Below are 23,303 nucleotides of genomic sequence, written 5' to 3'. Positions count from 1 at the left end.
ATTATCAGTCTCATGCTCTTTGTTAATTAAATGAAAAATTCCCCATTAAGAACATGAGCTCAAACTAAATTGGCTAAAGTTATGAAATGGTTCCCTTGATGGCTCAGCGAGGAAATAACTGAGATCCCTGGTTTGTACTGAGTTAGCTGATATTAGCTGGGGCAGTAGTGGTGACGTAACAAATCACTTCAGTGGTCCCGAATTAGGGAGGAGAAAATTGGTCATTTATCTTGTTGCTGTTTGTGGGACCTTGTGTGCAAATTGGTTGCTGCATTTGCCCACAAAACAACAGTGACTACACTTCAAAAGTAATCCATTGGCTGTGAAGTGATTTGGGACATCCTAAGGATGTGAAAGGTGCTATATAAATGTAAGTTCTTCTTCACTAATCCTGAATCGAAGTGCACGTGAATGAATGTTGCATGAGGACAGGAATAGGTTGGCTGTGATGCCCCCTGAGGTTGATTAGATTATCAGCACTCACAGTCAGGGTTCATACATGAAGAATGCTATTTTGGCAAGGCATCAGAGGATGACAGGCACGTGTCGGACCATACCACAGCAGGAAGGCGTATCACATATCCTTTAGGGAAGGAGGAAAGGGGAGAAAATTGTTGAGAATAAAAATAATTTGTATGATTATTGAGACATGTTAGTATATTTCAAGAAATATCTTTAATAAATAGCAGAACTCAGCCTCCAATGACTCAGTGAGTAAATATGAGTAAATGCAATGTAGTAATGAGACACACAGATTTGATCCCGAGCCTGTGCTGAGTTATCTAATTTCAGCTGAAGTAGCAGTGGGATGCTACAATCGTAATCAGCATCCCCAGGCTAGGAAGGGGAAAAAAATTAAGGTACGGTATATACTCCTGGTTACTATTCAGTACATTTGTGTAGCCATTGGGTTACGATCTGATGTCTGATATCCTGAAGACACAGGTGAAGAATGGCCACTTGGATGAGGGATCCAGAGGGGCTGCTGTTGCATGTGGGAATGTGACTCCAGTGCAAGTCACTGCCACATGCAGTGGATGAGTATAGGGATGGAAAAAAAATTGAAAACTGAACCTGCTTATATGTTACTGCCTGTGTATTGAGGAAGCAAGTTAACTATGCTGTTTCCCTGCACTTGTAGGTAGTGCAGCTGGCTTTCATATAAACCAGATACACTGTGGTGCTCGCTATTCTGCATATGTGCAGGCTGGTGGTGACGTTTTGGCTAGTCTGCATATGCAAAGTGATAGCTGCAGAGAGGATATCATTGTGCGTGCGTGGTGATGTCATGGTGTTATGTCATTGCTGAAAGATGCTGCTGCTACTAGAACAGCACATTTACTGGCCCCAGGCAGACCAGTAAAAATCGGGTCTTCTGGGCTGCGTGCCTTAAAAAATCCAGCAAGTTTATCCTAATATTGTCGCCAGCTACAAGTGACCCATGCTTGCAGGAGCTGGAGGCTGGCGACCAATATAAAAACAGCTAGAAACCTACTTACATTTTCTTTTGTAAGTTTAATAAACTGTTCCACCAAAATGGCTTCAGTTTTCTAAAATGTTAAATGGTTTAAATGAATTCCACTTTTTTTTAAATGAAAAAACAATTTTAATTCTTTAAGTAATTACTGGTTTATGGCTGTAGTATTTCAGCGGGAAGTGAAATAAAGATGCAGCGGAGTTCTTTTGCGAAGTAAAGTTATTCAAATTCTCAAATGTATATTGAGGTAAATTAAGAGCTAATTTACCAGGCTCAGAGCCTCGCTCAATGGGAGGTCACTTCAAGCAATTGGTTGCAATGGTCACTGTGCCTGATTAGCAACCATCCTGATTTTTCTGTCTTTAAAATGAATAACCCGAAAATTGAGAGGGCTGCACCTCGGCCATACTGGCCTCCATACCCAACTGCCTCATCTGCCCTCTTGTTCAACGAGGCTCTTTACTGGAAGTCCTCACTGTTAAAATTTACCCTGTAATATTTACACCGCACTCTATTTTCAGGATAAAACTGTGAAATAAAATGTCATATTTGTGCTCAGTGAATAAATGCACTAAGCCATCCAAACTTGGAAAGTGACAAATTTGATCCCTGACTGGCGCTGAGTTCACTGACATCAGCTGGCGGGAGCTGAAGAGGGAAGAGGTGAGGCAAAGGGACTTCTGTAGTTGGTGTTAGCATTCCCAGACCAGGAAGGGGAAGCAAAAATCATCCAGGACTTCCATTCTTGATCCTATTCAGTGGCTTCCGCTGGGAAATATGCCTGGATGTTGAGTGAAGACAGTTCAAGCTTAACTGTGATGCCCACATGTTAGATAGTTCACCATTCAATGATACCATCTGGAAAATGTGCATGTATGGTTGCTGGGTATAGGATTAAGCTAGGCACTGATGGCCCCATGTTTGAACATTCTGAAACTCACTGTCCAGACTCTCACATGAAGAATAGGGCAAGGTTACCATAGGGCACATGGTATAGACAGAATGGGTTGGCACCTCGATGAAAGGAGAGGAGAACCAGAGAAAACTGAAGGATGGGGACAGGAAATTCTGCAAAAGGTATTTTCAGCTTCGTGTGAGGTGAATTTTCACATTTGTCTAGGCTGTGAATTTTACTGGTCTCAGTGCATCTTAATAATAAAGCTCATACTGCTTTGATCATACAACGGATACTGTACCTGTATTTTTCTCTTCCTGCTCTGTGCAGTCCGTTCATCGTGACCATCAAGGGCTCGGACTCCCGTTAACCTTGTTGCAGTTTCCGAATAAGTATCAGTGATTGCATAAGATGTTATCCAGTAGGAAATCTGCATTTGGTTCTGTCAAGAAATTCTTACTCCAAATTGTTCTCCCTCTACCAGTATTTAGCTTCCCATTGTCTGAATAATATTGTTTTAAACAACTGAAGCAATGTTACTGTTTTACTAAATTCAATGCATCTTTGAAAGATCCTTGGGATTCAGGGGGTTAATTTTTTTAATTTGCAGAACTTCAAGAAAATTACACAGAACATGTACCTAATTCCCTGATATTAACTCCTGGGCGAGAAAAGCTACATGTCTGGGCTAAATTTCCAAATTTACCTCTTCTATTTGCAACCTTTCTAAAAAAAAAAATGCTTTCTCCAATTTTTTTTTGAAAAAAGCAAATCCCCTCCTATCTTTAGGTTCTATTTTCTGAAAACAGCCTTTGAGTAGGATTCAATAATGCCTCTTCCTTACTTGCTTGGTGGCAGCTCGTGACAAGGTTCTCCCTCACCAAGTATGAGCCACAAAAAGATAAGTCCCACTTTAATTGTCATACAGTCCCTGCTGGGTCCACGACTTGTTGCTTGTGACACTCCACATATATCTTATATTAAAAACCTTGCGTCTGCACACACTTTCTGTCTACAAAATCTTAGTTCCTGTTGTCAACTTTTTCCATTATAAATTTCTATGTCTACATTTATAATGCCTCTGCAAACTTGCCACGTTATAATTACCCCTTCCCATCAGTGATGGCACTGGCACCTCAGTTTTGTGTCTCCCTGCTCCTCAGGCTATACTGTAGGGAAACTCCTAGGCTTTAGGAACTCCATTGCTTCCAAAATTGCCGTAAATTTGGTGTTAAACTACAAATAATCTCAAATAAAATATAATATAAAAATAACAATATGACTTTAACATGGGGACTAAATTAAATCTGAGTGTCCAGGACCAATTATTCCCCGCCTTTTAATTCTGTTTCACCTGAAGACTACACTTGGTTTTAACTTCCATGTGCAATGCTACGGGAGATCAACTAGCCTGTATTACATATATATTACATCATGTGCCACCAAAAAGTTTTGAACTTGACTTTGAGAAATTTACTTCTTGCAGAGCACTATTTTAAACTAAAAATTCATAGATAAAGTTAATTTAAAATAAAGTGTTAGCTATCCGGATGATTCTACTAGTAAAGGCAATGTGTAGCTAAACCATGCAGATCAGGAAAGTCCCAAGTTTGATCCTTGGTTAGTGCCGAATTAGCTGATTTCAGTTGGGCAGTGGTAGGATATTGCAATTGGCATAAGTGCCTTCAGGTTAGGGAGGGGAAGATTGTCAGGATTCTTGCTCCTGATTACTATCCATTGAATCTTGTTGCAAGTGACCGTGTGCACATCGGGTGAGGGCAGGATTGGCTCAGCTGCAGTGCCTCCCATGATAAAATAGTCTGTTCACATTCGCTGTTCATGCTCACATATGAAGTGGCCATTTGGGTGAATTACTGGAGGATGCCCAGCAATTGTGGAATTGTAGCTCAGTGAGGAATTAGTTCCTTCAGAAGAGGAAGGAGGGCAGGGTGGAAAAAGGAATGGAGAGAGAAACAGTTTTGTCCAACAAAGGTATCTTGTCCTGTGTAACGCAAACCTCAGTCAAAACATGGCCTAGTTCCTGTTGTTGTTCGCTAAATATTTGTGTAAGACACAAAAATATTGGTCTGGTCACCCAGGAATTTCATTCGGAAGCCATCGACTACCGTTTGAACATGAAGCTTAGATGTCTGGCTGCCTCACCTGAAACTTCTGTTTGAGTTTCTGTTCCTTACTGATTAACTGCTACAGTTTAACAGTGCGTGTCTGTGATTTACACAAATTCTGCTCCCTGCACAGGGTTGGTCACATAAATTTGCACATTTTCCCCATTTATCAGCCTTCTCGAACCACGATTCGCTACGCGCATTCCCTGCTGCTGTTTTGTATTGACATAGTAACACTGCCAGTACTCTCAGATCTCAGCTGTGTCTTCTTGTGATGTCTTGAGGATTCCATAAGCAAGGAAACAGTAGTGGTTCCCGATTGTTTTTCATATAAATGTTCATGATTCCACTCCTGCCACAAATGTTTAACTAATCCTAATTTGCTCCAGGATTTGAGATAGGTTTGTTGTTCCTCATTTTAAACTAATCCCTACTCAGTTGCATATTTTTAAAACAAGGCATAAAGGGTCAGTGAGTTTGTAAGCCTTGTGTGTGAGTGTACATCCTATTCCCAGCGTGTGCATTTCTATCCTCCTTTCTCTCTGACTCGTTAACTCTCTCCTGTCTCAGATCTTCTGTGCCTCCATCTTTCTCCGTTCCGTGGCCACAATAAACTTTTTTTTAAGCAGGGTTGGTTAATGCGGTCAGTTTATTTAGACAGATTGTGATGAGCACAGATCAGGAAAGTTCCATCTTTGATCCCTGGTCTGTATTGTTAGCCGGTGTCAGCCAGGATGGATGTAGAGGTGCAACAGTTGGTGAGTGAGAAGGGGAGGTAAAAAGGAGAAATGGTGAGGGGAAAGGGTCAAGGGAAATGTAGATGGTGAAAAGTGGACAAATTAAACTTCACATACAACAATAATAACATCACCCCGTCTCATTTGAAAATAGATCTTACTCTGAAACACGATGCCCGAATTCCTACCACGTAACACCCCCATTATCTGATACTCACCAACATAAACACAATCTTCCACCATCACTCAAAGAATCTATGAAGATTTTATTTTATCCCTGTACAAAATATTCCATAAATATTCCATTAAATACACACATCATACAAAAATATTTACTCTACATCAGTTATATTTTATATGTATAATCACTATATATAAAATACATTGTATTATTTCGTATATTTCACATTAATTCATTTTAACATTAATTTATTTTAATTCCCATTCCCATTATTCATAAGTCTCTACAATTGTATGAAAACCTTCCAATGTGCAATTTCATCTTATTTTTAATTAATTTCATTTGAATTTCTATATAATTTCTCTCCATTATTTTGACTTTCTATATGTTAAATATCTTGCATAGAGTGTGCGTTTCCTGTCCACAAACTTTACTTCCTGTTGTCACAATTTTTGGTTACATTTATCTGTCAATATTTACCATTGTAAATTGCGATGTCAACATTTCCCATTCAATTTTGCTACGTCAGCTAACACGATACAGTTCAGGCTATGGACACTAGATAGCTCTGTGGAGCGAGTGTCTGAAATATCCTTCCAATTTTGTATATCAAAAAATTTCAAACTTACGCTCACCATGGGCAATGCCTCAGGCAATCTACTGGTATTAGATTCATTCCTTTAGTTTTAACCTTTGTTCCCAATATACCAGCACAATAATATGTTCTCCTGTACACTGTATAATTCTCTCCTTATCAAACAACACATTATGCAGTTTAACTTATTCCATCTCTGAATCAGGAGATTAACACAAAGCTTTAGTTACAATCTCGTATCATCTACTGTTTAGCGAATGTCAGTATATTGGCTTTTCCTGGACTATTCATGGGAGTTTTAAAAGGTTACAGTATATTTAGTTTGGATTTCATAGGTCCTTTATAGAATACTAGCAGATGTCCTGTGGCTCTTCTCATGGGAGATCAGAGGATATGTATGTTGGAGATTATGCCATGTAATGCGCAATGTAATATTCTGCTCTTAAAGCGTAGCGGTGTGTAACTTAGTGTATCCCTTCAGTTTTTTTTTCTTCCTCTCCCCTTCCCTTTCCTCCTTTCACCTCATCGCCCTTCGTCTCCCTTTATTTCCCTCCTCCGCTCCTCTTCTTCCTTCCCTCCACTTCTCCCCTCTCCTTCCTTTCCTTTGCTTCCCTTTCATCCCCATTCCCTTCCCTTCCCCTCCCTGGTACATAGGGGTCAGCTAGTTGCTGGATAAACTTGCTGAGCCTTTGTGGGAGCTAATATCTCATTGAAAAATAAACACAACTGCATGTGTTTAAATGGCTATCTATTTCATTCCAAAGATTTTGTATAGTACCAGGTGAGCCATTTTGGCAGTTATTTCAAATATTGTGATTTTTTTTTTCCCCCCCTACGTTGACAGTTAAGAATTTCAATTTTTTTAAAATGCAATACATTTTTTTCAACTTCTTTCTGTTAATATTTGGAAATTTGGAATTAATCCACTTTCTCCTATTTATGTTGACAATTTAGGAATTCTGAATTTTTGTTCATTCCAATTCTCTTTACCAGGAATAAATGGATACTAACTAACCAATCAGACCTTAGAATTTACACAACATGTAGCAATGCCTCTTTCTGGAATATTAATTTGGGCACGTTATCTTGTTCTGGTATAGCAATTTTACTTTGTCTTGGTAGGTACAGTCACCGTGTATTGACATCCAGGATGCTCGTACACTTAAGGATTTGGGCGCATTTTTTGCTATTTCAGAAATAATCCTACAGAAAACTATTTAAATGTACAATACAGAATTGCCATGCTACATTTCACCTCAGTACCTCAGAGTAGGGAGAGGATGATCAATATCCAGTGATCCTCCTGCTGGAAAGTGCACCTTTATGGCCATGGATTGAGAACAAGTTCAGGCTTGGCTCTGGTGTGTTTCATGGTTGGATAGCCCACTGGCACTCGCTGTTTAGGGCTCACACATGAGGAATGGCCACTTGGGCAATAGGGCAAAAGACTGCCATCACCATGGGCATTGACTTGCACCAAACATTGGGGTAGTAGCTATGAGCTGTATTGTGCACAACGATGCATCTCCTTAGTCAAGAAAGGTGGAGATAAAATTGGGGAAAAATAATTTCATGATTTATCAATTCTCATTTCATATCTACTCACCTCTTTCATCGTCTTCAGTTAAGCAGGCATAGACAAATGGGCCTAAAACTTCTCTGCAGCTTCCTATGTCATTGCTGAACATGAGACACATCTACTGCAGATGAAATTAGACAAAGTCTCCTGTTCTGCTGTGTCCTAACCCATTTCCAAAGGCCAATTACCTGCCAATATGGTTAAGAAGTGATTAAAAGCTTCTCACATCTGCGCTAATCATCTCATAGACAGGAATCTGAACCACATCGCTCCTGCACTACCTTGTTGCCTGGAGAGTTTTCAGTAATGTGTACAGGATTCCAATGTGGAAAAAGGAAAACATTTCAGTGAGCTTATAAAACAGGGGGTAGTGATTGCACATGGCAGGTGGAGGTGAATAATGGAAGTGTTTGGAAAGATGCTTTGGTCAGTTATCTTTGGGGAGGGGGATCAGGGAGAAACTTCACTAAGCTTTCCTCAAAGAGATTAAATAAGTGGAATATACTCCAAGATAGAGTACACTGTACATGGTTTGTGGGAGGAATAGGATTGATGGGTTGAGTGGTATTTTCTTGTTCCATGCTTTCTTATATCCCTAAACCTAGCTTTTAACTCCAGCCCAGACAAATGGGATGAAAATCCTAACTATGTGGTAGCTGTTCAGAGTCCCATGTCAACTTAAATGGACCAGTCTCAATCTGGTTCCCATTGGACAAGTTCATGACACAAAACGACTCTCAAATTCAGCCGAAAGCTACATAAGTGGAAATGTGATGTTGGTGTGCGGGAGGTGGTGGGTGGGGGGGGCGATGGAGGGTCCTCTTCTGGAAATGGGATTGAGACATGTTATTAGGGCAATGTAAAGGAAGGCAATTATTGCATGTAACCTGTATTTACTGGAGTTTGTGATTAAAGAACGGAAAAACTTTCCATTTCCCTCAAAATTTGATGGCACACTCATCATGTGGGAATCAAGTGTCCTACCATCTGCTGTAAAACATGCTGACACTCCAGAGTGCTGCATCTCTAGCAACATATTCAACATTCATTGACAGCTTCACAAGAGGCACATCTTCGTGTTGTACCTGGAGCTTCTATGTAATCTGCATTGAACAACCAGATGAAGGAGCACAAATTATTTTTCCAAACATAAATCGTGAAACCATAAATCAATAAATATAGGAAGAGTACACCAAATCCTCTAAAGGGATTATTTTTATCTGCCATACAGTACAGTACATCCATTTATTCTTGAATATCTGCTGTACCATCTGAAATATGATACATCTGTTATCTTTTTTATTCTCTCTCTTCTGTCCCTTACCCACCCTAAAGCAGTGACTCATTTTGGGATATGGTTCAATGGGTGTTGGGAGCCCTTCAGTAAAAAAAGGTTTTTTACTTATATAGCACATTATATCTCTCAGAAACATCTCAAAGCACTTCATGTAAAATTAATTACTTTGAAGTGCGCTGACTGCTGTTATGTAGGTAAATGCAGCTGCAATTTTGAGCACAACAAAATCCCATTGACAGCAGTGAGATGAATGACCAGTTAATCAATTTTTTGGTGATGTTGAGAGAGGAGTGTTGGCCCAGACACTGTGAAAAATCCCTGTGCTTCTGTGAGTGATACCATAGGAGTTTTAATGGTAGGCAGCAGCTCAGTTTAATTTTTTTCCCCAGAACGGACTGCACTTCCAACAGTACTGTGCTAGATGTCAATCTAGATTATTTACTTAAATCATGGAGTGGGGCTTGAACCAGCAATCTTCTGCCTCAGAGGTGAGAGTGCTACCAATTGAGCCAACTTTCACAGTAACTTCTGGGCAGTGATCAGGAGCAGAAACCATGGTTGATTTTTTTCTGAGGTTGTATTGAAATGACGAACTGTATTTTAGAATGTTCTGCTGGGAGGAAAAACCCTTATTGCTGAATAAATCACAGTGCATGAACTAATATTTGTATTATAATCTGTTGACATGATATGATTTCATATCTTAAAGTGTAGTATAGCTTAATTTGGAAAAAAAAGCACCATCCTTAGTAAGAGTATTAACATTGTAGAATTCATTTGTAAAAGCAAAATGAGTGATTTTAAGAATGGTTGAAGTAGCACTGCTTCAACTCTGCTGGTCCAGAAATCTCACTATTGGGTCTTGGGTGTGCTAGAGTGAAAAACACAATAGTGAGTCTACTGATAATGATTCTGTAGCACTGTGGAAACAGGATCAGACTGTAGGTATCCAGGAACACATACTTCAGCCTCACCTGCAATAAGAATGGCAGTCCTCAACTCTCCCATTAGTTCAGTGGGTAAATACAGTGCATGGTGCAGTACACAATCATCGAGACAAGTGATGCCCCAGTTACTTGTAGAGTTAGCTGATCTCAGCTGTGGTAATGGTCGGGACAATACAGTTCGCCCTTGGGCTCAGGAAGGGAAAATTCTGCCTGATTGTTCTAGATAGCTAACCAGTGACCACTACTAGAAAGTGCACATGTAGCATTTCGGGCTTGACTGTGATGCTCCACCCTGCTGAATAGCCTGAGGATACTTACTTTTCAGACTCACACAGGAAGCATGGCCACTTGAGTGAGGTACTAGAAGTCTGCTGGCACATTTGGAACCGTACCCCAGTGCTTTCAGGAGAGTCAGTGCCTTTGGGAGAGGTGGAGAAATAAAAATATTTTTTCAAAAATAAATTCTTTCCACTTAAAATTGAATTTGACAAACGTGTGTTTAAAAAAATGTAGGTTTTTCTAAAGTACCTCTGTGGCTAATGTAATTATTTAACACCTCAGTGAGATAGCTGAGGTGAGCGGACCTTTTGTCTGAAAAATTTAGCCTTTTGGAATATACTGCTGACAACATTGGAGCACACTGCTCCAGCTGCAGTTTCCCCTGGAAATGTCATCACCTTCGCAGGAAGGTGCTGATTAATTGATTCCAATTGATTATAAATCTGCTCTGACAAACGAATGGCAATAATCAATTTGTCGACTTGCCATTAGGGCAGCCCGTTACAGTACTGAACTCTCATATATCTGATCGTTCCCTCTGGTTCTGGAAGAGACCAGTGACAGTGTTTGTGGAACAAAACGAACACCAGTTTATTTTCCCATTTTGTCTTCAGCTTGTTGACTGGCTAATTTGCATGTATATTGGCTGAAAGACTGTAATTTGAAGCAACTTGGTTCATTCCCTCTGATGTTGACACATTGCTGCCCAAGACACTGAACTTGCCTTTAACCAGGAGATTGTAAATTGTAACTTTTATGATAATTTTGTTTATTTGAATATTCGCTATATCTTTTTAGTAATTGGTAGATTAATCAATTACCACAATAATTGGCTGGTCGAACCCCACCCTTTGTTCAAGTAAAAAGGCTTTGTCATGGCGGACTTGTCTCTTTTTCCGTTGATCGGACATGATTATCATGAGAAGAGAAGAAATACACAGTAGGATTCTCCGTCATGTCTCCAGCACTCACTGTGGCTTCGTTCCTGCAGTTTGCTCTGCCTCTGGTGGAAGTACAGTCCAGCACATTTACTTGTTTGCTTTTAGCTGAAATGTGCTCATGAAAGAGAACCACAAGTCCTGACTATCCTGAGTTATAAGCTTCCCTTTCCCTACATTAGCAGCTCTGCCTTTCCCAACATCTGCAACGTACTGTTCTATGTGACTGTAGTGGCTGGGAAAGTTTGTAAAATACTTGCATCACAAAATGTGAAACAAGCAGAAAATCCATCCAAGAGAATTTGATCATGTCTGGTAGGAAGGGCTTCATCATTCTTGAGATTCCCTGTTGTAAATAGGATTTGGTGATAAAACTGTGTAATTGTAATGTGCTGATATGAGTACTCCAGACCCTTTTCATTTCACAGCTGTGACAGGCCATTAAGGCAAGTGTTTTTAACTGTTTAATTTCACTCAAGAGAATTTGTTGTTGTGCAAAGCCATGTGGGAATGTCAAAAAAATGGTGAAGAATCCCTCGGGCCGCTTTTGCGCAGCATCAAGCAGCCGTATCCAGAGTGGCATAGGCAGAGGTCAGGGAGTAGGTCATTTGAATGACCTCTTCGATGAGGAATGGTGCATGGTGTTGGGGGAGCCTAAAGGGGGAATTATTTCTAAATTGGAGAAGGGGATAGTGATGGATCAGTTTCAGTTTCAACCTATACTATTGTGGCCTATTCCCACGGTGAGACTGTTATTCAATACGAGCCCAGAATTCATACTTATCTATCACTTTTTACAACAGTGCTGTCAGTTTTCTTCTCTTTTTATGAATGGGTGGTTCAGGCTAAAATATATTACGATACATTTACAATACTATGGGAGTCCCATTTTGCTTTGTTCCAGAGTCAGATTGAAAGAAGAAAGAACTTACATTTATATAGCACCGTCACATCCTCAGGATGTCCCAAGGCTCTTCACAACCAATGAGTTACTTGTCACTGTTGTTTTGTAGGCAAATGCAGCAGCTATTTTGCACACAGCAAGGTTCCATAAGCAGCAATGAGATAAATGGCCAGTTAATATGTTTGGGCCCTACGTCCATATTTACCAGATTATAGCAAAAGGAAGGCACTGACATTATTGTTGTAATGTTACATTTTCTTTTAGAAGACAGTACATTTAAAAAATTGATCTCCCAGTCTGTGCTGAGTTAGCAGATCTCAGTTGGGTGGCTGCAATTGGGTTCGTCACCCCTGTTTTAGGCAGGGAAAAATCAGCCAGGGTTCTCTCTTCTCATTGCTATCCAGTGACCCCTGCCGGAAAGCTCACGTGTGGCCATCGGATGAGGGCAGGCTATCTCCATGGTTGGGTAGCCTGTTGTCACCCACAGTCTAGGCTTACACATGAAGAATGATCACTTGGGTGAAGTGCTAGAGCTGGCATGTTTGGAACGGTATCCCAGCAAGTATAGGTGTCTTCTGGCAAAGGGGAGGCGAGAAAATTGGAAAGGGGAAAATTTGATCTCGGGTGGCACAGCACTTTAGTTAAAGCTCCAATGGAGTAGTGGTAGGTTGCAGATTTAGAGCAATTTCCACATGGCCAGTCTTGATTTTAGCTGTTTCATTATTCAGAGGTACAGAATGGAGGCTAACAACTTTTGCACAAAGAGGGAAGAAAAAAATCAGCTGATTGACTGCTGGGGATGCTCCTGCCACACCTCCTAGAAACTGATTATAATTGGTAGATTGTCACTCTAGGAGACCAAACAGGAGAAGGCATAACAGAATACCTTAAGAAGTTAGTGTGTATCTGCTAATATTTAGGTCTCTCCTCTCTCACCATTTTTTCAGTCATTCTTTTTTGTTTCGCATTTTTTGAATCCTGCATTTCATTAACTATTCTCTGGCCAATAGGTAGGCATTGACTTGCTTCTACGTCTCTGCCAGTGTCATTCTGTACCCTGCTTTTAAGAGGTATTTGAGTTTGGCCAACTATTTCTCGGCTACCACTTTTCCTTCCCTACCTGTGGTCAAAACACTTGACTTCCAATTGGCTTCTTCCTCACCAATTTTCCGCAGATGAAGATCTCAGTACTTGCCTCTGGATTGGAAAATTGTAAATGTCATGCCATTATTTAAGAAAGGAGGGAGGAGGAAACCTGGTAACTACAGACCTGCCAGTTTAACATCAACTGTGGGAAGTTACTGGAATCTATCATCAGGGACAGAGTGACTGAACACTTGGACAAGTATCAGCTGATCAAAGAGGGTCAACGTGGATTTGTGACTGGTAGGTCATGTCTGACTAATCTAGTTGAATTTTTTGAGAAGGTCACTGACATGATAGATAGGGGAGTGTCTGTTGATGTTGTCTATTTGGACTTCCAGAAAACATCTGATAAAGTTCCGCACAAGAGATTATTAGCAAAAATCAGAACGCATGGAATTGGAGGTAACCTTGAGACACGCGTTGATAATTGGTTGAGATATAGGAGACAGAGAGTAGGGATAAAGAATTTGTTTAGTGGTTGGCAGGATGTGACAAGTGTTCTTCCCCAGGGATTGTGCTGGGACTTCAGCTTTTCACCATATATATTAATGATTTGGATGAAGGAATTGTGGGGAAAAAAATTGGATAGGGCCTATTTTTGGGCGGGGGTAGCACAATCCGCTATTACCCCATGCCCAATGGCCGGCAGAACGAGACTATTGTCAGGCCTGAGAACTTACCTGCAATCTGCGTGGGAAATCAGCGTTGAATGAGGATTCCATGCAATTTGCACTTTCCACTAGCAGGGGGAGCTCCAATCTCTTAAGGGCAGGCTGATTCTTAAAAATCTCTTAAAGGTAGCTGGTACCTGTTATTTGCTGAAAATATCAGTCTGCTGTCTGCACGGAGTCTGAACAGAGATCAGACATCACACATGTAAAACACAGATGCAGCTCCCGCCCCGATGTTTACAAACTGATGAGTTATGTTAAAACATTGAATAAAGGTTGCGCACTACTAAATCCCACATCCCCACAATCTGCCAATCTGAGTTTGTACCAGGCCTGTGAGAGTGCGTGCACCAAGGTTCTCTGCTGATGCACTAGAGGCTTTGATGCAAGAGGTGGACAGAAGGAGGGACATCCTATATCTGTGATGGGGGTGGGTCAAGAGGCCCGCTAGACATATACCCAAAAGGCAGTGGGAGGTAGCGGGGGACGAAGTCAATGCCAGGCGCATAACACCACAAACATGGATGCAGTGCAGGAGGAAGTTCAATGCTTTGACATGAGCGGTCAAAGTGAGTGAGGTCAACTGTCAAATGGCGTCTCCTACTAACTACACCACTAGCCACATCCACTGCTCAAAGCGCTACATTACCCACAAACCAACAAACTCTTTCCATCAGTACTCAACTCTTCCAATCAGATGCTTCCTCTCACCCTTACACATTACCACTGTTGCAAGCTGCCCACCCACAACTCACAGGCCACACACACTGACAGCTATTCAACCATGACAGGCACATCACCCAGACACACGTCCTGCTTTCTTGCAGGAGAAGGTGGCGCATATCAGGAGGCAGCAAGTGGCGGTGGCATTTAGCCCCTCGAGCCTGTTCCACCATTCAGTGAGATCATGGTGGACCTGTGACCTAACTCCATTTACCAGTCTCACCCACATATCCCTTAATGCCCTTGGTTCACAGAAATCTATCAATCTCAGATTTAGAATTCATAGTTGAGCTAGCATCAACTGTCGTTTGCAGAAGAGCGTTCCAAACTTCTCCCACCCTTTGCGTGTAGAAGCGTTTCCTAACTTCACTCCTGCACATCCTGGGTCTAAATGTTAGGCTATGTCCCTGCGTCCTAGTATTCAAATATAGGAGACCTTCAAAAACAGTTACAAATGTCTCGGCAGCCAGAAGCAATAATTCAGTCACTAACTTGTAAATCCTGCATGGTCCCTTTAAATAGCGCTGATGGGGGTCCTCCAGGCACTCTAAGACACGTTCAGATGGTCGGGGTTAAGACTGTGCGTTGAGTTGAACATTAATTCCCAAAATGGGGTCTATAACTTTAAATCAGCGTTGCACAACGATTGTATCGATTTTTTGCCTTACTTTACATGCTTCCGGTATTCGTTATCTGCACTGCACTAACTCCTATACCAAGATGGCATCCGGCGCACGACACGCTGGAAACGTGCATGCGCAGCCGAGACGCCTTCTTGGCACTTCGGGAGGCCATGTAGTGCCGAAACAACGGGCGCTACACGGCCCAATTTAATGCCCAGAGAGTTGTATATCCAAACTTGCAGATGACACTAAGTTAGGAGGCACAGTAAATTGTGTTGATGGGAGCAGGAAGTTGCATAGGAATATAAACAGATTAAGTGAATGGGCAAAGCTATTGCAGATGGAGTTCATTGTGGGGAAGTGTGAGATTATCCACTTTGGATCTGAGAGAAACAAATCTGAATATTTTCTTAATAGTGGGAGACAAGATACTGTGGAGGAGCAAAGGAATGTACAATCACTAAAAGCTAGTGCACAGGTACAAAAAGTAATCAAAACGGCTAATGGAATATTGGCCTTTATCTTAAGGAGGTTGGAATTCAAAAGTGAGTAAGTTATGCTTCAGTTGTACAGAGCTTTGGTCAGACCCCATCTGGAGTACTGCATTCAGTTTTAGGTACCGAACCCTCAGGAAAAATATATTGGGCTTGGAGGGGGTACAGCGCAGATTCACCAGAATTATACCAGGCTTAAAGGGTTAAATTATGAGGACAAGTTGCATAAACTTGGCTTGTATTCACCTTGAGTTTAGAAGGTTGAGGGGTGATCTGACCAAGGTATTTAAAATGATAGAGATTTGATAGCTCTGCTGGGGAATTCCAACTTAAGAGGGCACAATTTTAAAATTAGAACTAGGCCATTTAGGAGTGAAATCGGGAAGCACTTTTTCACATAAACGTTGTAGAAATCTGGAAGATGCTCCCTCAAAAGGCTGTGGATGCTGGGTCAATTTAAATTTTCAAGACTGAGATTGATAGAATTTTTTTATACAAGGTATCATGGGATATGTATTAACCGCAGGTAAATGGAGTTGAGGTATAGATCAACCGTGGTCCAATTGAATGGTAGAACAGGTTCGAGAGGCTGAATGGCCTACTCCTATTCCTGTGTTCCTACGAATCACAAACCTATATTCTGTCATGTTTTGAAATGTTTTATGCAAACAATACTTTAAAATCTGGTGCACTTTCAATCTCTTCTAATGTCTTCTAGATATGTGGGAGTAATTTATATGGAGTGCAGCCTGTGGGTTTTGTACTGATACAGCATAAATAAAATTACACTTATTGATGCTATCCTCATAAATCAGTGCTGTAGTGATGTTTAAATATACTGCAACTTTGCTACAAAAATACTAATTTTTCTTCAAATTATTTCAAGCTGTGATTGAACATCTGTACAAGCACTCCTAAGATTACAAAAATATTCCGTGGTACTATTCCAATAGACAAAATTTAATCCCTGCAAAATTTTCTAACGTGACCCTGGACTACAGCAAGTCAGTTTTGCTAGTTTTGAATTAGTCGAAGGCTTTCTTTTGAGGCTGAATGCCAACATTGACAGCTGCAATGATTTATTTTCATTTTGAAAATGTTTAACCAGGCTTGCTCAGTGAGATGGCTCATCTCATTTACATTGGGGCCCTAGGGACCATTGCAGTGGGTAGGCGGGTCGCTAAGGGGGGGATATTGGGCAATGGTGCACTTTCCAAAGAGTGATTTATTTGAATGATTTAAATAGTTGTGAGTCATATTTTCCTTTTAACTAAAAATGTTGCTGTCGGTACGGTAGATTTGAAATATTTATTCAGTATTTGTTGAATATAGATTTTATTTTTTATTCCTTAGTTCATGTAGGCTTCAGGTAATTTTAGGAAGACATTTCTGTAGCTGAAAGATTGTGCATAAATTCAAATAAATAAATGGGTTGTCTGATTTTAATTATTTAAAAAATATCTCTCAGCTTAATAACTGAACCTATGATGGATGCACTAGCACTGTCTTTCAACTGCTCTCTCAGGTATGATTGAATCTAGGCCAGTTTTGTTTCATGAATGTATTATTTATATCTTTTGAGTAAAATATATTTCAGATTTTGCTGCTTAAGTGTTGTAAGTATGTGTATTATTTTTGGCTTTCAAACAAAAAGGATGCCACAAAATTAATATAATTTTTCAATTTTTTTTTTCATTTCCAATTTCCTCCACTTCTACACATTTTCTGAAGGTATTGACTCTTTGTGGGCTGTAGTTCCATGGGCATCACAGGCATCCTGTACCTTGTCCAATTGCTCATTCTTAATGCGTAAGCCTATAGAAGGACATCCACACCCGTACACTTTCCACAAAGGGTCACTAGATAGTGATCAGGAGCAGAAACCTTGGCTGATTTTTCCGTCCCTAACTAACCCTGGGCACTGAGATTAATTGTAGTGCCCCTACCATCACCCTGACTGAGATCATTTAACTCAGCACAGACCAGGGATTCAGTATCAGAACATCCCAATGTATACGACTCAGCTTCTCGCCGCTTTAGCCAGTTGAGCAGCTGAGATGAAATCTTTGCTATGTTATTTTTAATTTTCTCCTGCTCTTGAGTTCCCCTGCACCACGGACTTTCTCTGGTTAGGCGGAGGACCTGCTGCCAAACTTCTCCACGAGAATAGGCTTTGATGGCTCGCCTTTTGATTCTGACAGGAAAAGCCTGCTGGCTGTTCAGCATCTCCCTGGCTGCACAGATTAAATTTGGAAATGTCAGAGAATCACCTTCACTGTTATCACTCTATACGAATGCCAATTTGCACACAGCATGGTCCCATGAACAGCCATGAGATAAATGGTGGTGGCAAGGACACCAATCGAACGCCCTTCTCTTCCGCAAACATGTGACATTTATATTTATATATTCACCTGAACAGGCAAACAGAGCTTGATTTAACCTATCACCTGAAAGACAGCACCTCTAACAATACAGCATTCCCTCAGTACTCTAGTGAACACAGTCAATCTTTGTGTTCAAGGTCTGTAGAGAGGCTTGAAAGCATAACCGTCTGATGCTGAGGCAAGAGCCAAACAGACATAAATAGAATTCCAATTCACAAGGAAGGCTGTAGCCATTTGTAATATTTTCACACCAATAGACCTCAGTACAAACAAAGTCATGTTTATGGTATTAATACAAATTCTGGATGCGTAGTTGGATGCAGATTATTCCCTTCTAATTCTCTTACAAATGGTGCGTTCAGAATTTCAGATGGGCACCTTGGAGAGGCCCTCCCCCATAGAGAGGGAAGGGAAATGAAAAGATCGGTTACTCTGCAGCTCACTCACACATGTTCAATCTTATGAATTATGATAAGCAGGAGCCAGGGAGCTAGTCAGTTCTTACTGAGGAAAACCCTGAAGGCATCCAAAAGGAAGAGAGAAATCAATATAAAAAATGTTCAAGACTGAGAGCGACAGATTTTTGTTAGGTAAGGGTATCAAGGAATATGGATCAAAGACAGGTAAATGGAGTTGAGGTACAGATCAGCCATGATCTAATTGAATGGCAGAACTGGCTTGAGGGGCTGAATGGCCTACTCCTGTTCCTATGTTCCCTCTAGTTTTGTTTTATTAGCCCTCCTTTCCTGAAAGAAGTGACTCCTGATGAATCTTGAAGTATTCTTCTGTGGGCAGTGGTGACCCCATGCACCTCTCCCAAGTGACTCTCCTTAGAATTGGGGGATGGCTAGATAGTGAAAGTCAGCAGTTCTAATTGACCCTGCTGGTCAATTGCATCTTCATTTGGTGTCTGGATATGAGAACTTCCAACAGGGCCCACTGGATACCAGTCAAGTGTAACAGCCCTGGCTGATTTTTCTCCCTTTATACTGAAATTGCTTCTGTACCCTGCCACCATACCTCATTGTTAGTCTCACTTCACCAGGGATCAAGCTATTATAATCATCATGTGCCTTAAATGTTTCATTCCATATATGCATGCATTGGCATGGATAATAGTGTTTTTCTTGGTATATGCAAAAAAGCTAAATTTACATGCTATATGGATAGCACATTGCCACTTGTGTTTATTTACAATATCTGTGCAGCTTGGAATCGTCACATTAAGCAACGCGGCAGACAGCAGAGCTCAAAGCTTACATCCCTTCAAAGACATACTGAAGCCCCAAGAAACTTTCAGTCACATGACAACTAGTCAGTATAAAAGCATCAGCTCACTATCAAAGCATCCATCAGTAGCTTACCTTAAACGTGATGACTATGTATTTTTTTTTACTGATATCAAAATACAATATAATAACACAACCTAACTGTATTGGAGGACAGATCCACTTGGACAGAAAAAAAAGTCAGTTTGAGCAGGTGCCTTATTATTTTTGCCTGGGAATGGGAGAATGACACTTGCTTTATACATATAGACATGTGGGTGTACTGAAACCTGGTTCTCCACCACAATCTGTTCTCAGATCATTGCCTGATGTCAGTTTGAATGAAAATGATCACGTTTTTAAAAGCAACCCTTTTCTTGTTCCCATTGCATAGCCATGAGAGGAAATCCCCTAATCTAAAGTACTGACGAACAACTTTTAAGATTTTTGCAAATAGCAGGCCCCTTACTAAAATGACAATGTTCAGATGGTTTAATACCTTCATTTTCATTAACAAGTTGTGGTTGCTTTCCATGTTCTCCGGATTCCAATGATGATGTAGATTGTTGATTCCCAGTTTTACTCCTTGATTTATTAGATAGAGGAGACCAGTATCATTTTCCTAATAAGACTCAAGTTGGAAAGTTCAAGATTTTGAACATCTGAACATGGATTTTAAGAGGAGATTCATTAGCTGTCTGAATTTGAAAAGTTTGCTGTTATGTCAGTTATTGCTCTGAGAGATACTCTACGCATCGTTATTTTGTTGACAGTTTTCACCACTCCCATCTCTTGAAGGCACTGATTCCTGTTTGGTGTTCTGTTCCACCAGTGATGGTTGCCTCCTGTTATCTCACCTAAGGCCCCCTTCTACATGTGTGAACCTAGATAGTGAACATAGGGCATCACAGCATAGCCCGATCCTGTCCTCGTCTGACAACCACACACTCAAACTTTCCAGAAGGCCTCAATGGGTAGCAATCAGGAGTGGGATCCCTGCCTGATTTCCTTCCGTATCCAGAGACACTAAAACCAATTTTAGTTCCACTACTACAGCCTGCCTGAGATCAGCTACCTCGCCACGGACCAGGATCAAGCCTGGAAAGTACATGGTCTACATAGCTCTGTTGCATGCTGTCATTATCAACTGAGCAACCAGGAGAGCTGTACAACTTTGGGCTTTATGGGTTCCAGTCACGATGATGCACTTGAGTTTCTGCTGGTTCTTCAAGTTTATTTTGAGAGTGATGCTGGTGACAGCACCTGCGATAGGCTCCTGGGGGTCCTGGGCAGAGGCCAAGGTGTGGGCCCCTCCCTGTTTTCCACTAATCTGTAGATATGACCTAACTTAGTGTAGTACCCCCCTCCCCCCCCCCCCCCATGGCCTGGGGCACCAGGCAATTGCCCTGGTTGCTGCCCCTAAAGCTGGTTGGTGGCACTGTCCGAGGTTTCACAAGTATAAAACCTGGATCTCTTATTCTGGCAACAGACTCATAAACTCAGTTTTTTGTGGGTCTGTGACTCCGCTGCCTGGATAAGGGTGCCAGATATAGTAAGTGTAAATGCCTGGTACATGGACACCTGCTTCCCATAATCTATCCTAAATCAGTATAGAAGCAGCTTTAATCTTGCTACTGGAGTAACAAGTGACAGTGAGAGTGACAACCTTTTGTATAAACTTCATGCTTGCATTACAATAGGCACTGTATTTAGGTTGATAGCAGAGGTATTATTCGCATTGCGAGGCCCATTTACCAGCATTACCCTGTATAAAGGTTTCTACAAAATGTCTCGAGGGCAGCGTTAACCTATATTGAGGCTTGCTTTGCAGTTCATTTTTATGTGCAATCAGTCAATTTTCATATCTTTCTGTAATTCAATCAGCAAGCAACCTGTGAAACAGATACAGTTCAGTAAAGCTTTAGTCTTTTAGTTTCAAACCTTGTTGTTTCTAAGACAACGCTACATTTTTAGGGATGATAAAAGTAATTTTATTGGTTGACCAAGTGGTATCAAATGTCGCTGCGTGATCCGCAGCAGAAGGACGGAGGCTGGAGGCCGGTGATTTCTCATGTGCAAATTCTTAATTTTGGCCATGGTATTAAGGAAGGCCACTGCACAAAGGTGAGGCACTTCCTATATCGCTCATAAAACTCTCTTGTGGCCATTCACAGGATAATATTACAGAGAGTCCACAGCACAGAAACAGGCCATTCAGCCCAACTGATGTATGCCAGCGTTTATACTCCACACGAGCCTCCTCTCACCCCTCTTAATCTAACCCTATCAACATAATCGTCTATTCTTTTCTCCCTCACGTGCTTATCTAGCTTCCCCTTAAATGCATCATTGTTCTTGTAGAAGGTCGCATGCTGTCCATCTTTGATTGACACGTTGAACAGAGGAACCTAAGTGGGTGACAAAGAGAAAAGGGACACAAAGGAAGTATTTTCAATATGAATACTTGTTTTTTTAGAAATTGGTCACATATTAAGCCAAAGTACATTTTTAACAAAACCTCCCAACTGCTAACCTACTGAGGGCTTTTCAATAAATCTACTGGATCTGAAAGGGAGTTTAAAAGCAATATTAAGTTACATTGCCTCTTAACTCTAACAATATGTGATACATTGCAACAACCGACATGCGTATGCTGCTTCTAGCTCCCTCCCAATTGAGGAACCTGATTAAGCTACCCTTATGTTTTATGTTTTGTTGGTCCTAAAAAAGCCAACACTCAATATCTATCTGGAATGCCAGTTTTGATGATCATAAACTAGTTACAAATCCTGTTCAGGAGTTAGGCTCATTTTTTCTTTTTTCCCTTTGTAAAAACTCCTTGCGCCATACACTTATGCTCTCAGGCCTCTACCAATGGCAATTTGCTTTCCCTTATAGGAAATACAAAAATGGCCCACAGCAACTACCCCTTTCATTTTCTTTTTCTCCTTCTGTTGAATTGCTTGCCATCTGCCTCCCCACTGTGATGTGTTTGAGATTATCAAAGGCTAGTATTCCCTTCTCTCTTTCAATGGTTGTCAATAATCCATGGTTTGCGTAGGCAACGTGCATTTTTGTCCTCTGCTTGTGCTGCTCGCCTTGGGTCTCAAATGCTCACTGATCCAGCTACACAGAAAGGGTTGGCATAGGGTCCTGTGTAGCGGCTGGGATACCTTTGCTGGCTGTACCCTTGTGCTCTCGCTCACTTTGTGTCCAGGGCTGTGCAGTGGGGCTAAAAATGCTTATTTCACTGGGTGGGAGATGGCAGCAGCGATATATCTGGTCGGGTTGGATTGGACAGACTGAACTCCTGCTGGGAATCTAGATGCGAGAAGCAAAACAACAGCTTCAGGTGAGCAACATCTACCAGAACCTAGCAGGGACATTCAGGGCGGGAGAATCTGCTCGCAGTGCAAACGTTTTTCTTCAGAATCACAGAGCAGTTTGTGTATGATGTGGACATGTTGGTGATTAGTGAAGCGCTGCTTGTAACATATGTAAATAGCCCATGTTAAACCCAGCAACAAGGGATAGATGTTGCTAGTAAGTAACCTGACAGTTTGAGTTGGTGCTATTAATACAAGTAAGCTTCAAGGAAAATTTTGATTGCATGTTGGTGGTGACCCCCCCACACTTAATAGCTCTAAGTGTATATGCACTTTGTGTGTTGCACAGTCCAAGATTTGATTTGTGCTGAATTGGCTGATTCAGTAAGGGGAAGCACAGTTGGCCTTACTAGCCCTGGATTTGGCAAGAGCGAAACCCCCAGAGTTCCAACTCTGATCGCTATCCTGAAATCCCTGTATGAAGTGCACAGCTGTAAATGTTGGGTTCAACTTGGATAGGTACCATCATTGCCAAATTGCCTGCCAACACACTGTTCAGACTCACAGATGAAAACTGTCCAATAGGACAAGGTACCAAAAGACATTCTATGCCACTGTGGGATGAAATTGCAGCCATAACTCCCCATACATTGAATTCCTGATCTCAGTTACATTGTCAGGGAGGCAGCGAGTGGAGGTCAGGTAATTTG

The 23,303-nt window shown here is 41.2% G+C and overlaps 1 protein-coding gene across 6 annotated transcripts in view; it reads left to right on the top strand.

Moving 5' to 3' along the window:
* Positions 1-23,303, top strand: part of raraa (retinoic acid receptor, alpha a) — a 484,346-nt gene that overhangs the window by 141,406 nt on the left and 319,637 nt on the right. The gene's annotated exons all lie outside the window — the stretch shown is intronic.

The sequence above is a fragment of the Heptranchias perlo genome, chromosome 30 (genome assembly GCF_035084215.1).
Source record: "Heptranchias perlo isolate sHepPer1 chromosome 30, sHepPer1.hap1, whole genome shotgun sequence".
Lineage (NCBI taxonomy): Eukaryota > Metazoa > Chordata > Chondrichthyes > Hexanchiformes > Hexanchidae > Heptranchias > Heptranchias perlo.
The sequence above is the reverse complement of the archived record's forward strand: the minus strand, read 5'-3'. Positions and strand labels throughout refer to the sequence as shown.